Source organism: Chiloscyllium punctatum, chromosome 14, assembly GCF_047496795.1.
Source record: "Chiloscyllium punctatum isolate Juve2018m chromosome 14, sChiPun1.3, whole genome shotgun sequence".
Classification (NCBI taxonomy): domain Eukaryota; kingdom Metazoa; phylum Chordata; class Chondrichthyes; order Orectolobiformes; family Hemiscylliidae; genus Chiloscyllium; species Chiloscyllium punctatum.
Window position 1 is genome coordinate 61,801,322 of NC_092752.1, and position 15,925 is coordinate 61,817,246.

General features: G+C 42.9%; 1 non-coding gene across 1 annotated transcript; it reads right to left on the reverse strand.

Moving 5' to 3' along the window:
- Positions 1 to 3,854: 3,854 nt before the first annotated feature.
- On the reverse strand, positions 3,855 to 3,928 carry trnaf-aaa (transfer RNA phenylalanine (anticodon AAA)). Its single transcript has one exon. It is a non-coding gene; the product is annotated as a tRNA-Phe (tRNA).
- Between the last annotated feature and the right edge of the window lie 11,997 nt (positions 3,929 to 15,925).

Below are 15,925 nucleotides of genomic sequence, written 5' to 3' on the forward strand. Positions count from 1 at the left end.
TAGGGGTCCCCCAAATGTAAGCTTCCTGCTTTCCCCCACCAACAGTGCAGTGGCAGCCACGGCCTGCACACGCTCAGGCCACCCCCGGGATACTGGATCCAATAGCTTCGAAAGATAGGCTACTGGCTGTTTCATTCCTCCCCACCTCTGGGTTAATACTCCCAAAGCCACTCTCTTATCTACGGTAGCAAAGAGCTGGTAAGAGTTATCTAGAGAAGGTAAGGTTTACATGGGGCATGGATCGGATCTCTTTTGAATTCTTAAATAGGTCTTTTTCTTCTTCTTCCCAACTCAGATATTTTGGTTCCTCCTCCAATAGTTTATCGTCTTTTGAGCATAAGAATCAATCCACAATCTGCAATATCCCGTTAAATCCCAAAAATTATGATATTCCCGTTTATTCCTGGGCAGCAGAATCCCCAGTATGCCCTTTAACTACTCCAGGCTTCCCTTTCGCTTCCCTCACGAACTAAATGTCCCAAGTATTTCACTTCTTGCTCCACATATTGTAATTTGTTTTTAGATACCCGCGGTCCCTGCTGACCCAGGAAATTCAATTTTTTTTCGTGGCTTCTACTACTCTTTCTCTTCTCTTTCCTGTTACTAAGAGGTCGTCTACATAATGCAACAGGGTAGTTCCCTTGGGGCTGCTAAGTTTCTCCAATATTTGTTCTAACATCTGTCCAAGTAAATTTGGGGATTGCAGAAACCCCTGGGGGAGCACGGTCCTCCAGTATTGCTGTTTCTGTTCTTTTCTGGTATCTTCCAATTCAAAGGCAAAAAATTCCTACTTTCCTCACAAAAGGCACCCTTTAAATCTATCACACTAAACCATTTGTTGTCATGAGGGATCGTAATAACGTACAATTCAATATTCTCAAATCCTGCACCAATCGATAAGTTCGATCGGATTTACGCACTGGTAGAATTAGGATATTATAAGGAGACATACTTAGCTCCAACAGTCCACCTCTAGCCCCTCAATTACTGGCTGCAGTCCTCGTTTACCTTCTATGGAAATGGGGTATTGTCGCTCATAAACAACATCCCCCTTCCTTTTTAAACTTTTTTCTATGGGACGGATCTGTATTTTTCCACGATTCCCTACTCTAGCCCATATAATAGGGTCTACCCCTCTCTCCACATCTTCTGTCAACATTGCCATTTGTACAAATAATTCGTTTTACCTGAATTCAAATCTCAAGTCCTAAGAGGATAATTAAATGTTTCCCGAATAAGTTACTTCCTATATCAGGGATATACAACAGTTCTCCTGTAACTGTATCCTTCGGACCTTCTATCATCTTCGGTTCAAATACTGGAACAGTAAATCCTTCCCTTTAACCCCGGAAACAGTAATTGACTGTGTTGACATTCCTACTTTCTTTGGTGTAAAATTCAGCAATGACTGTGCTGCCCCCGGATCTTCTAGGAAGACTACCTCTTCCCCACATGGTCTCACCTTCAAGTTTATCAAGAGTTCCTGGGGGCTCCCCGAGGGCAGGAAACCCTGAGACCATGATTGTGAGCATCGGCAATATAGGCATTTGCTCTCAGAAGATGGCAATCATTGGTTGGATAGCTCAGCTGGTTAGCACGTGGTGCCAAAAACACCAAGATCGTGGGTTCAATTCCTCCACTGATCTTATGCAGTGCTTGTCCGCTGGTTAGGGCTGAACTAAAATGCTGGCGCGGCGAAAGCGAATGCCTATATTGTCGGTGCTCACAACCACGGCGGCTGTGCATTTTCTGCTTCTTATCGATCGTATGAAGTATTTCCTTTCGTAGCAAAGCTTTTCAAAAAAAAAGCATTTATTTTTTCGAAAACGCATACTCGAGTTAACCATTTGCTCTGATATCTAAAATTCAGCACAATGTCCGGACGCATGCAATTTCAATCGCAACGCCACCAGCTCAGCTGCAGCTTGTCACGTTGACAAATTTCGTCTGGAGAAACGTACCTTCAACGATCGCTCACTGTTCTTCTGGATACTCACAGACCTATGGAATCAGGGTTATGTGCTGCTTATAAACTGCTACGAACCTTATGCCAAATGCATGTGAATTGTAATCTATCAGTGGAATTCTTTCTGCTCCCAAACGACGCAGTTGCTTTGGTGTCAGCAACAGCTCAGAAGTCAATTGCACGTTTTGCTCAATGACTCATGTTGCTTATGCAATCTTCGTTTGACAGCATATTGAGCAAGTTATCAGGCCTTCCGACAGCGTTTGTTAGCGACAGGTCAGCTGCTAAAATGATTGCTTCAGACAGCATGCTACATCTTACGTTTGAAAATGGAAAAGGTGCAAACGTTTACAGGCTGAACACTCACTCACTATTTCGCCTGGCGCGTCAGAGACTGGGAGCTGATCTTATGGTGGTTTGTCAATCATGAGGGGAATGAATCGGGTAAATAGACAAGTTCCTTTCGCTCAGGTGGGGCAGTTCAGAACTAGAGGGTATAAATCTGGTGTGGGAGGGTGAGAATTCGAAAGGCAGTGAGGGGCAACGGCTGCACGCAGAGGGTGGTGCGTTTCTGGAATAAGTTGCCAGACGAGCTGGTGATGGATGGTATAATTCTAATACTGTTAAGGAATCTGGACGTGTACTTGAATAGGAAGGGTTTACAGAGAAATGGGTCAAGTGCATGCAATCGCGGCTGGCTCATTTGAGGATAGCTGTTCGGAATGGACTAGTTCGACCGAAGACTGTGTTTTCAGTGTTGTCCATTTGTAATGGCTCTATGATAGTGCAGGTGGAATGATAAAAAAGATAAATTTTAAAAAATGAAGTAAAATTGTCTGAAGTTGTTGAATTCAAACAACTTCAGGTAATTTTATTTCAATTATTTTATTCATCTTTTGTATTTGTGTTTTTTTTTCACTGTTCTGTACCTTATTTCTTGCTTGTCTCTCTTTCTCTCGCTCCCCACTCTCTCAATACCTTATTCCTCTCCTCTTCCCGCTTTGCTACCCTTCTCCCCTGTTTTACATTTTGTCTCTGCTTCACCCATCCCTCACATATTTTGTCACATAGCGCTGGCTTCAGCCTGGGTCATTCACGTCTCTTAATCTCCCTTTAATGTCTCCATGCACTGTCATTATCACCTTTGCATCTGGAGCCTTGACTCACCTTCTCTCAGCGTGGTATAAATAGCTCTATAATACTCCCCCTTTGTTTTTATCTTTATCTTTAATCAGTTAGACTCGAAACGTCAGCTCTTTTCTCTCCTTGCAGATGGTGCCAGAGCTGCTGAGAATTTTCTAGCATTTTCTCTTTTGGTTTCAGATTCCAGCTCCCGCAGTAATTTGCTTTTATTAATGGCTCTATGATATTGCTGGTGATATGATAACTCCAGTGTCGATGCATGAGAGGTGAGCAAGCGAACGAATTCCCTCTGGAAGTCGTGAAACAAGTATTAACAGAGATCCAGGAAAATAACATGAACGAATCATTAATTTGAATTGAAGACTGAACTCTGGTTCTCCTCCGAGACTGTGCCAGGTCTGCCTAATACTGCATATATTTCATGTTTTGCATTTGTTTGTGAAAAAAATTGAGACTGGTTCTTTTGCTGCAGACAACATCCACCAGTCATCACGGGTACGGCGATCAAGTCGTGCGTCTATCCGTGTCAAATGTTTTATTGCGCAGGTGAGGATTCCTGCTTCGTGGAGCACGTTGTTTGGAAATAAAACAATGCAGCTAAGATCCGACATGGGAGCAGCGAGTTGATGCTCCATAACAGCGATGGCCGGCTTCCGATTGAATACGCATCTCAACCGGTCATGGGACAAGTTCTTACAGACAGTGAAACCTGACACCGCGTTGCTAACCACACAAGCGCTGCACGTGGTCAGTGTGGGGATTGAACCCACAACCTTGGCGTTTTTCGTACCACACTCTAACCAGCTGAACTAACCGACCAATGCATGCGGGTGGCCGAAAGCAAATGCCGATATTGCCGATGCTCACAACCACGGCGGCTGTGCATTTTCTGCTTCTTATCGATCGCACGATAGTCGGAAGTATTTACTTTCGTTGCAAAGCTTTTCAACAAAAAAAGCATTTACTTTTCCGAACGCGCATACTCGAGTTAACCATTTGCTCTGATATCTAAAATTCAGCACAATGTCCGGACGCATGCAATTTCAATCGCAACGCCACCAGCTCAGCTGCAGCTTGTCACGTTGACAAATTTCGTCTGGAGAAACGTACCTTCAACGATCGCTCACTGTTCTTCTGGATACTCACAGACCTTTGGAATCAGGGTTATGTGCTGTTTACAAACTGCTACAAACCTTATGTTAAATGCATTTGAATTGTAATCTGTCAGTGGGGTTCTTTCTGCTCCCGAACGACGCAGTTTCTTTGGAGTCAGCAAGTTAAGGGCTCAACACGCTCCAATTGTGCCACTCAGCTGTCCTCGAACGATGCAGTGTAAATCGCTATGATAGTATAAACGGGGACAAGCATTCCCTTGAGCAGGAGCACACTCAATCTCGGAATTTCCTGTGCCTCTGTACCATCACGGAAGGACAGCACACTCGCCGATTGCATCACTGGTGCCTGAGAGTAACTCTGCGCACTCTTTCCCATCCCCATTTCCGGTTGGATCTGGGTGGCTGTGCCGATGTTAATTTAAAATGCGATTGAAGCATACATTTCAACAATATCCTGTCCTGTCCCCCGAGTCTTTGATGTTTTATCGAAATTTATCAATCTCATTTTTCAACATTCTCATTCAAGGGATCTCCACAGCCTCTGAGGACATCGAACTGAAAGATTCAGCTCATTCTGAGTTCCCACATATCTGTCATTGTTCGCTGAGTACTGATATTATACATTTGCTGTTCTTCCGAACATTTCCTCGGCTAGTATACTTATTGCTGCTTGCAGTCATCCTGTTCTGTGGTTACTGTGATCGTGGTTGTCGGTATTTTGCATTGTGACCACAGCAACCTCGATTTGAAACCAAATCACGGCACTAAGTGTTCTCTCCGTTGTCTTTTTTGAAATACACGTTAATAAATTAATTGTTTTACCTTCAAGTTCCGCCCTCCCGCATCTCTGCGTTTCATATATCCGAATTCAAACACACCCGTTGTCAGAGATTCCAGTCCTTCCCACAATCATTAAACCTCCTTTCCGTCCGTCCCCCCATTTCTCTGAGGCAATGCACAATCTATCACTCTCTTTCACATTCATACTGTTCTGTCTGTGCTGCTGCTCCGGTTCCTGTTGTTGGGTGAACGTGCCCCAATCCCACCATTGGGACCTTCAAATAAATCGATCCATTTGGATACCGTGATTGTGAATTCAATCCCCATGTAGCAGCTTTTACTGACCAGAGACAATTGTAGCGTCAGGCTCATGGAAAATACTCAGGGCAGTTCTGGTGAAAAGACATTTTATTGTTAAAGATCCGCTTTTATGGCTTTCTGCGTTGGTCTTGTGGTAATTTCATAGGACTGATAATCCAGAGACCGAGGTAATAGTCTGGGTACTCAGGCTTGAATCCCACAATGCCATGATTGTCAAATTTGGATCCAAAAAATATCTGCAAGGAAGAATCTAATGACTACTATTGATCCATTGACAATTGTTGAAAAAAAATCTGTTTCACTGATGTCATTTCAGGATGGAATCTGCTATCCTTACTTGGTGCGGCCTGCATGTGACTTCAGACTCATAGCAATATGGTTGGGTCTCAACTGCCATCTGGGCAAATCGAAATGGATAATAAATTCTGCTTAGCCAGAATCGCCCTCATACTAATCTAGAAATTTTAAAACAAAAGCTCATTAGGATCAAGCAAGAGCATTGTGTCCAGTTTTGCAAGTCACTTTATAGCGTGGATGTGATCACATTGAGAAAATTGCAGGAGATATTTACCAGGATACTGTTTGGGCTGAAGAGTTTCAGTTGTGAAGAAAGACAGGACAGAGTGGAGTGTTTGTCGCAGTGTAAAGGAGATGGAGACAAGACATGATTGAGTTCAGGTATGGACAGGGTTGACTGAACGAGTTTCCCATTGATGGAGGGATCGACCAGCAGGGGCCAGAGACTTCAGGAGAAAGACAGAAAGGTTTGAGAAGATGTGCGAAAAAGCTTTATCAGCCAGTGGGTGGTAGGAATTTGGAATACACTGCCTGCATTGTTCAGAGCGGCAGAAACCTATATAACATGAATAAATATTCAGATGCGAACTTTTGATACCAAGACCTATAAGGCTGTGGGGTGAGCATTGTGAAATGGGATTCAGTTCATTAGGCAGTTGTTTTTGACAAGTGTGGCCACATTTAGTTGAAGGCCCTCCTTTGACATTCTTGTCCTCGGTAGTATAATGGTTAGTGTCCGCGCCTGTCACAGGGATCAATTTTCCGCTGGGGACAGTGTAAACATTTTAAAACTGTCACTCCATTCCCAAGTGCGGGTATTGATACCTGTCCATCCATTCTCGATGGGGCATGTCACAGGAAGGGAGTGCTGCCTGAATAAAGGTGGGGAAGCTGAAAATGTGTTGCTGGAAAAGCGCAGCAGGTCAGGCAGCATCCAAGGAACAGGGGAATCGCCGTTTCGGGTATAAGCCCTTCTTCAGGAATCCTGATTCCTGAACACGGGCTTATGCCAGAAACGTCGATTCTCCTGCTCCTTGGATGCTGCCTGACCTGCTGCGCTTTTCCAGTAACACATTTTCAGCTCTGGTCTCCAGCATCTACAGTCCTCCCTTTCTCCTTAAAGATGGGGAAGGACTGCAACTCTCAGGGAGGCAGAGTGTCAGTGAACGGCCAAACACGTGACTTCTGCAAACTTCACCTTGTGCCTGTGTTGGAATTAAAAGCATTTGACAGACTTGTTCCGGATTGAAGTGTTTACTAGAAGCAGGAAGCTGAGGAAGAAACAACATAAACGTATTCAAATATGAGTGCAGAAACATTTATAGACAATAGACAATAGATGCAGGAGTAGGCCATTCTGCCCTTCGAGCCTGCACCGCCATTCAATATGATCATGGCTGATCATTTCTAATCCGTATCCTGTTCCAGCCTTATCTCCATAACCCTTGACTCCACTATCTTTAAGAGCTCTATCCAATTCTTTCTTAAAAGAATCCAGAGACTGGGCCTCCGCTGCCCTCTGGGGCAGAGCATTCCACACAGCCACCACTCTCTGGGTGAAGTAGTTTCTCCTCATCTCTGTCCTAAATGGTCTACCCCGTATTTTTAAGTTGTGTCCTCTGGTTCGGCACTCCCCCATCAACGGAAATATGTTCCCTCCTGCCAGAGTGTCCAGTCCTTTCATAATCCTATACGTTTCAATCAGATCCCCTCTCAGTCTTCTAAACTCAAGGGTATACAAGCCCAGTCGCTTCAGTCTTTCCGTGTAAGGCAATCCTGCCATTCCAGGAATTGACCTCGTGAACCTACGCTGCACTCCCTCAATAGCCAGAATGTCTTTCCTCAAATTTGGAGACCAGAACTGCACACAGTACTCCAGGTGTGGTCTCACCAGGGCCCTGTACAGCTGCAGAAGCACCTCTTTGCTTCTATACTCAATCCCTCTTGTTATGAAGGCCAGCATGCTATTAGCCTTCTTCACGACCTGCTGTACTTGCATGCTTGCCTTCATTGACTGGTGGACAAGAACACCCAGATCTCTCTGAACAGCCCCTTTACCTAATTTGATACCATTGAGGTAGTAATCTGCCTTCCTGTTCTTGCCACCAAAGTGGATAACCAGACATTTATCCACATTAAACTGCATCTGCCATGCATCTGCCCACTCACCTAACTTGTCCAGGTCACCCTGTAATCCCCGAACATCCTCATCACATTTCACCCTACCACCTAGCTTTGTGTCATCAGCAAATTTGCTAATGTTATTGCTGATACCATCTTCTATATCATTTACATATATTGTAAAAAGCTGCGGTCCCAGCACGGATCCCTGCGGTACCCCACTGGTCACTGCCTGCCATTTCGAAATGGAGCCGTTAATCACTACCCTTTGTTTCCTATTAGCCAACCAATTCTCTATCCAATCTAGTACTTTGCCCCCAATCCCGTGCGCCCTAATTTTACTCACTAACCTCTTGTGTGGGACTTTATCAAAAGCTTTCTGAAAGTCCAGGTACACTACATCCACTGGATCTCCCTCGTCCATCTTCCGAGTTACATCCTCAAAAAATTCAAGAAGATTAGTCAAGCATGATTTCCCCTTCATAAATCCATGCTGACTCTGTCCTATCCTGTTACTATTATCCAGATGTGCCGTAATTTCATCCTTTATAATAGACTCCAGCATCTTTCCCACCACTGAGGTCAGACTAACTGGTCTATAATTTCCCGCTTTCTCCCGCCCACCCTTCTTAAAAAGTGGCACAACATTAGCCGCCCTCCAATCTTCAGGAACCGACCCGCAGCACGAATGAAATTGTAAAGGACAGAGTAGCGTTTCGATTCATTGAATTTGGGTTCATTTGTTTTGATGAGGCTGTTACCAGGGTAGAAAACCATTAAAAATTTATACAGCATTTTCTCAGTAAGATGGAACATTGTCTCAGTAATTCGCATTGCTGTTCAGAGGGAGGGTTAAGTTGATTGGCAAAATTAAATTGCTCTGTCGTGTCCAGGGAGTGAATTAAGTAAATTAGGTGAATTCGCCATGGGTAACGCGGGGATAAGGTCAGAAGTCACAGGACGTCAGGTTATACTCCAACAGGTTTATTTGAAATCATATGGGGGAGGGATTCCCCTTCTTCAGGTGAAATATAAGGAAATAGGGAGGGGAGCTGGGTAAGATGCTCTTCAGAGAATCAACACCGGCTCGATTGACTGAAATGCTCTTTCTGCACTGTAGGATTCCGTGATTCTATGAATTGATATGACGGTGTTTACTGGGGTGTAAAGCCTTTAGAGAAGATGCTGATGGGGGTTTACTGAGGATGAGATTTTATTCACTTGTCTTCTTGGAAAATTGAGAACAGTTATCCTTGAACCAAGGAAAACTTAATGGGTTTTTTCAGGTTATGAAATGTTTGAACAAACTAAATAGGTGGAAAATTCCCTCTTTCAAGTAAGTAAACATCTGGATGTCAGGCATTCAATAGCTTTGATAAAACCTTGGAATGGCAAAGAAATGATGAGAACAGAATCGTTGTCACTCCAAGAATCTGTTTTTCAAAATATTTGGAAAGGCACATTTGGTGACATACAAGGAATAAATTTCACAAGGAGAGAGACAGCGTGTGGCTAGGTAAAGGTGTGGGGTTGGGGTGTAGTCAGTCGGAAGTTGCGGGAAACAATGTCTAAGTTGGTTGAATTTACATGTAAAGAAATTTCTTTAATGTGTGCAGCTGAATAAGATTCGCTTCCAAAAACTCTGCATTTTGAAAGATTTGGCATAATTTTCCACCCAAAGCATTGTAAATGGAACTGAGTGGATTTTTATTAATTGTGAAGGGAAGATATTACATAATGAATAGGAAGTGACCAGTTGCTTGGAAATCGACTTCCTGCTTTCATCACATGCGTTAAGGATGTGAGAACAAACACCATGATATTTGGTCCATTTAATACTCGGTGAAATCTGCCAAAGCAACAAGCAACAAAACTGGTGTGTTTTCTTTTGCATGTTAACCCTCTGTTTTTCTAAGCAGTATTTTCCTTAAGCTGAAATTAAGCCAGAGCAAATTTGAATACAACATTTATCATTCCAATGAGATATATCTAATTCACTTCTGATTATTACAATGAAACTTGTGAGGTTTCAGTAAAATTGAAATGAAACGAACAAATCAGCATTTCTTGCGGTTGAATCCAATTCAGGTTCAGCCATATGAGAAAGGCCATTGAGCAACAACATTGCCTTTAGTTCACTCGCCATTGCTGCTTCTTCACGTGAAAGAGAAAGTGACTGAAGAAATTATGTGCCAAATGTAGGTGTAAATATGACGGAAAATTCTTGTCCTGTTTCATTCTGACTCAATTCTGACTCAGAATGTATCAATGACAGCTATTCATTCTGACCAGCTTGGCTATTTATTGGAATTTGCTGTTGTTATAATTCTAGTGAAAGCTGAAACACAATGGTGTGGATTCGATTCCGCTCTGGAACTTTCTCATCCATGACTTTCACCACATGTAACCTGATGAGATCACAGGTCACCCCACTAAAAAATGTACAGATGAGACCGAGAGATTATGCTGGTGGGTTATTACACCGCTGTGCTCCACATTCACGGGTTCGAGTCACACTCTGGTTGCTAACTTTACGCACCACTCTAGCAGTTTTCCTTTGCACCTCACACTCTGTTATACACTGGATCGAGAATCTTGTTCTTGCCCATCACTGCACAGGAGATTCACAAATAATCGACACCACATTAAAGTCGAAATGAAGAGTGAGAGAAGTCATTCTATTCAATTGTAGATTAAATTGGTGTAATGAGAAGGAACACATTTTTCTTTCCGCCCTACATTCCATCTTGTCTTTCTATGAATTTACATCGAAACAAAGAGAAAAAAATAACAAGAGATCGGGCGCACAAGTTTATCCAGTGGGCTTGTTCATGAGTATTTTAACCTAATACTTCACACAATGATCTGATCAGTATTTCAAACAGTCACTCGGAATTGAAACCACAGAACATTTCTCCAATGAAACAAACCTTTCATTCTTACACCAATTTCTGCTGTGTGTGAATCATACAACGATCCATCGGCCAGCGTGATCACTGACTTGCCAACTGTATAAGATCTAGCAACTTCCTTCAGCAATCATTAGCTTCTGTACACAGCCACCTGTGCTGGGGCCCAGTGTCATTTGTTGCCCCCAGGTCACAGCACATTTCTTTTTCCTGTGTTTATGAGCTTTGTTCCTGATCTGTCTGATCTGTTTAATAAACCTTTCCTGTCACTTCATCCCATCCCCCCCAATTCTGAACCTATGAATAAAATAAGGCCTTAGACGAAATTTTTTAACCAAGTGGAAATATGCTATTCAGCCCAAGGAGTCTGCTCAACCATTCATGGTTGTTCTGATTTGGAGATGCCAGTGTTGGACTAGGTTAAAAATCACACAACACCAGGTTATAGTCGAACAGGTTTACTTGGAAGCACTAGCTTTCTGAGCGATGCTCCTTCATCAGGTGATAGTCACCTGACTATCACCTGATGAAGGAGCGTCGCTCCGAAAGCTAATGTGCTTACAATTAAACCTGTTGGAATATAACCTAGTGTTGTGTGATTTTTAACATAGTTGATCTGATAATCTTGAATTCCTTTCTGCTCACTTAGCTCGATAAAGTGTCATCATCTTTCTGATTAACTATCTGGCACAGTTTGAAAGTACCCAACCACACAGTCTCAACAGCGGTTATTGGAAAATGCCACAGATTCTTTAACTCCTGATCAAAGAAATTACTCCTCATTTCTGAATTAAATGGGCAATATCTAATTCTGAGATTATGTCCTCTGGTGCTCTCCTCAGAGCACAGGGCAAGCCACCAGCCCGTATCTACCCTGTCAAGATTCCACGAATATTGAACATTTATAATTGTTATTATGTGATTATAAAGTTCCCTTCCTCCTCCTTTGTTTGAAGGAGAATAATCCCAGCCTCACCAATCATTTCACGATGTTCTACTGTATTCAGAGTTAGCAACATGTTAGTAAGTCTGTGCTGTCCCTTACATATTATTAAGACAGGTGGAGAAATTTCGACCAGAAACGGGTTGAAATTTCAGGCACAGATGGGAATTGGAACTTGAAATCAGAAAGCGATTAGAATCGGATTGACCCACAGAAGGACCAAATACAGCGAAGATAACTCTGACAAATGAGAATCTAATCATATTCGATTGACATTTAATGACTTCAATGTAACTGAATTTCTCCGTGTTATCGTCCTGGGAGTTAGTACTTAGGAAAAATGGAACCTGACCATCCATATAAAGAAGTTGACGACAAAAACCTGTCCGTGGGTCGACTTTGTTTGATTATTAACTCAACTCTTGTCTTCGTGAAGCCTACATCGTCCGCAACGCACAAGTAAGATGTGTAACAGAACTCTCTCCATTTGCCGAGGTGGGTGCAGCTTCAATACCACTGAAGGAACTGGGCACCCTCCACGACAATGCAGTCACTTAACTGTACATTGTTCAACACCTGAATATTTATTCCCTTAACTGCTAAGGCACAATTGCAGCAGAGTGCACCACATAGAAGATTCACTGGAGTAAGTCATCCAGGCTTTGTTGACAGAACCTTCAAAGCTCAAAAACTGTCCCGACCATAAGGACAAGGTTGAAGATGCACTGAACCTTCACCATTTGCAAATTATCGTCCAAGGCACATACCAGCATGACTTGGAGAGGAATCAGTGGTAAATTCATTGAGTGGTGAAGTAGTTTGATGGGCAAAGATTTATACTTCAGCCCTCTATCTTTCATCTTTCAATTTTTAGAAATGTAGAATATTGCATGGACCAGACTTGTGCTCATTCCTTTAGTTGTTTCCTAAACTGGCGGTTGCTAAAGATCGAATATCATCCACACTCTGTGGTCAACAATAGAAAATATACAAAAACCTCTCGAACAACTGATCTTCCTTTCCCTGTCTTCAGGGATCTGTGACTGCCCATTCCAAGATCTCTTTGTTCCTGTTCACCACTCAGAATCCTCACTGTTATTGTTACAACTCTCCAAATTCACCACCACTCATTGGTCTGGATTCAATTCCATTCACCATTTTACCTTTCCACCTGAAGGATACATCCCTGCGGTCCCTGACATTATTCATCAGAGTCAACTACAAGACGATGTATCATCAGTAAACTTCTAAATCATGACTCCTAATAAAAAAGTTTGAATTATTGATCTACATCAGGAAACAGTGGTACTTCACTGGGAAAAAGCATCCAAACATGGTTCCTTGCTGCATGGGAAGAACAACTGCCATGTTCCAATCTCCAAGGGTTGCTATCTCACCACTACATTTGCAGATGACACAAAGATTGGTGGAGTAACCAGAAAACATAGGTGACTGTCAAAGAATGAAGGGGAATATAGACAGAAGACTTGAGCAGAGAAGTTGCAAATGGTGTTCTATCCAAGCAAATGTGAGGTGATGATTTGGGGAAGTCTAATTCCAGAGCCAAGTATATAGTAAACGGAAGAGCCTCGGGTAAACTTGATGAGAAGAGAGATCTGGGAGTTCAGGTCCTTTGTACCATGAAGGTGACTGCACAGGTGGATAGAGTGGTCAAAAAATCATATGGTATGCTTGCCTTCACCGGATAGGGCATTAAGAATAAGAGCAGGCAAGTCCTGCTAAAATTGTACAAGATTTTGTTTCGGCCGCGTTTAGAATACTCTGTACAGTTCTGGTCGCCAAATTACCAAAATTATGTGGACGTTTAGGAGAGAATGCGGAGAAGGTTTACGCATATGTTGCCTGATATGGAAGATGCAAGCTCTGAAGAGTGGTTGAGTAGATTACTTCTGCATTCATTAGAAAAAAACGAGATTGAGGGGACCTGATTGAGGTCTACAATATCATGAAGATTACAGACAGGGTGGATAGAGATAAGCTTTTTCCCAAGATGAGTGATTCAATAATGAGGGGTAATGCGTTCAATGAGAGAGGTGAAACTTTTAAGGGAGATAGACATGGAAAGTATTTTACACAGAGGGTGGTAGGTGCTGGAATGCGTTGCCAGCAGAGGTAGTAGAGGCAGGCATGGTAGATTCATTTCAGGTGTGCCTGGACAGATGCATGAGTAAATGAGAAGCAGAGGGATACGGATGCTTAGAAATTGGGCGACATGTTTAGATAGTTGATTTGGACCGGCTCAGGCTCGGCTGTCCAAAGGGCTTGATCCTGGGCTGCACATTTTCTGAATACTTTGTTCTTCTTTGTTCTCTACACTACCAATTGTGGATTACAGTTGAATTAGTGTTTCTTCTGCAATCATAATTACTTATGCGAGGTAAATGAACTCACACCAGTGTTCAATTGTTTCAACCAAGAGCTGAGTCAACAAGAATAAAACCTATATGAAGGAAATATATAATTGTTTTCATACTAGCTAAAATGTGCATACAAGAATGAAAGGTGTCTGCAAACAATGGCATATGGCACAGACAAATAGATAAGGTGCTGTGAGGGTGTAGGTTAAGCCAGATATGCTTGTGCAAGCAATAGTTATCAGCATTTGTTTCCCATTTTTGCAAAAACTAAAAACAAACCCCAATTAAAAGGCAGTAAGGTTCAATATGGTTGTGGAAAGGGAGGAAATGTCACAAGTGGGGGAAATAAATCGCAGTGAAGGAGGATATACCTAACAGTTCACCACAGCCAGGATGTGGTGAAAAGGCCAAGTAAAACCTGCACTTTGTTATGCACAAGGCCGGGTAAGGCAAGAGAAAAACAATAGTAATGGGCACCTGGTTTGGAGTAGTGAATCCTATGTACTTGCTAAACTCTGCGAGTCTATTTCAGGCACCACGCTTGCAATCGTGTAATAAATATACTGATTTCTTCAGATCTTGTCTCGCATTGAAATTATTGAAGTGAGTGGGCTTAGTTTCTCACAATTGGGGAATCGTCCGGGATATTCTTCCATCGCCGGGGGGAGTGGCTGTCCCTGGACACTGGGAAGATGCCTCCCATTCACAATTGACGAACTGTTTCTTGTCCCAGTTTTGTCCGCTCCCTTGGGCGACTGGAATGAATCCCACAAGAGAGACATCTGAATCAGGCAGTGAAAGAAGTTCGATAAAAAATATGGAAAAAAAGGGGCCAGGCAAGTCTGTGCACAGACCAACGTCAGAAAACTGACTTTTAAGTATTAACTTGGTGGCCGGGAAAAGGGGTATTTAATCGCTGAGGGACTGGTGAGGGCCCCGAGAAATGGGGGGGTAGGCAGAGTAAGTCGAACTGTCACGGAGTAAAGGAAGAAAAAGTCCCTGGTAACATTTCTCCTGAAAGTCAGTTGGGGAGGATGTTGAGGGAATGGATAAGTAAAAAATGTACAAGGGATAAAGATAAAAAGAAAATGATTAAATATTGTTGTTTAGTTTGGACCAATCTGAGTTGGGCTGAGTTAATGTCTATTTTGAATGTCCTATTTACTGGGGAAGAAAGGGGACTTATACCAGGAGCAGCCAAAGAACCAATCCTTATCCAGATGTCATCTGGCCAAAGTATGGTTCAGACGAGGATTGGGTATGTCAGTATTTAGATTTCTATGTGAATAAAAAACAAACTTTTAATCACGAAGAGGTGGACTATGCGTCCTGTTGGAAGGGCAGTTTGGGAATGATGGTAGTAAAGACAAAGGATTCCCCCTCTGTCCCACCCAGTCCCTGGGATCCTTTTGCCTGTTTGCACTCCCGCCCCCCGTACCATAAAATCAGATTAGGTGAAAATGAGGGAGGAGAGACAGACAGACAGACAGGGACAGGGAACGGATGATCCACAAGAGGAGAACGAAGGGGCGGTGGACGGGGGTGTTGTTGTTCCCGACCATCAATCCGCAACAAAAGAAAGGAATGATAACGTAGATGTAGAGGAGGCCTCTGGATTATCGAAACGAAAGTCTAAGGGGCAAAAACAAAAACAAAGAAGGGGAAGAATATAAAGACTTATCCCCTTCGGGAGGTACCAATACGGGACAAAGAGATTGGGTTTGTAAGTGCCCTCTTCACCAGTAGGGAGGTGAGAATATTTAAAAAGGAGATGAAGGTCCTGGTTGAGGATCCGGTAGGGTTGTCTGAACAAATTGATCAATTCATGGGGCCCAGTCTGGATACGTGGGCTGAGTTAATGTCTATTTTGAATGTCCTATTTACTGGGGCAGAAAGGGGACTTATACCAGGAGCAGCCATTAAAATATGGGACAGGGAACTTCCCAATGGGG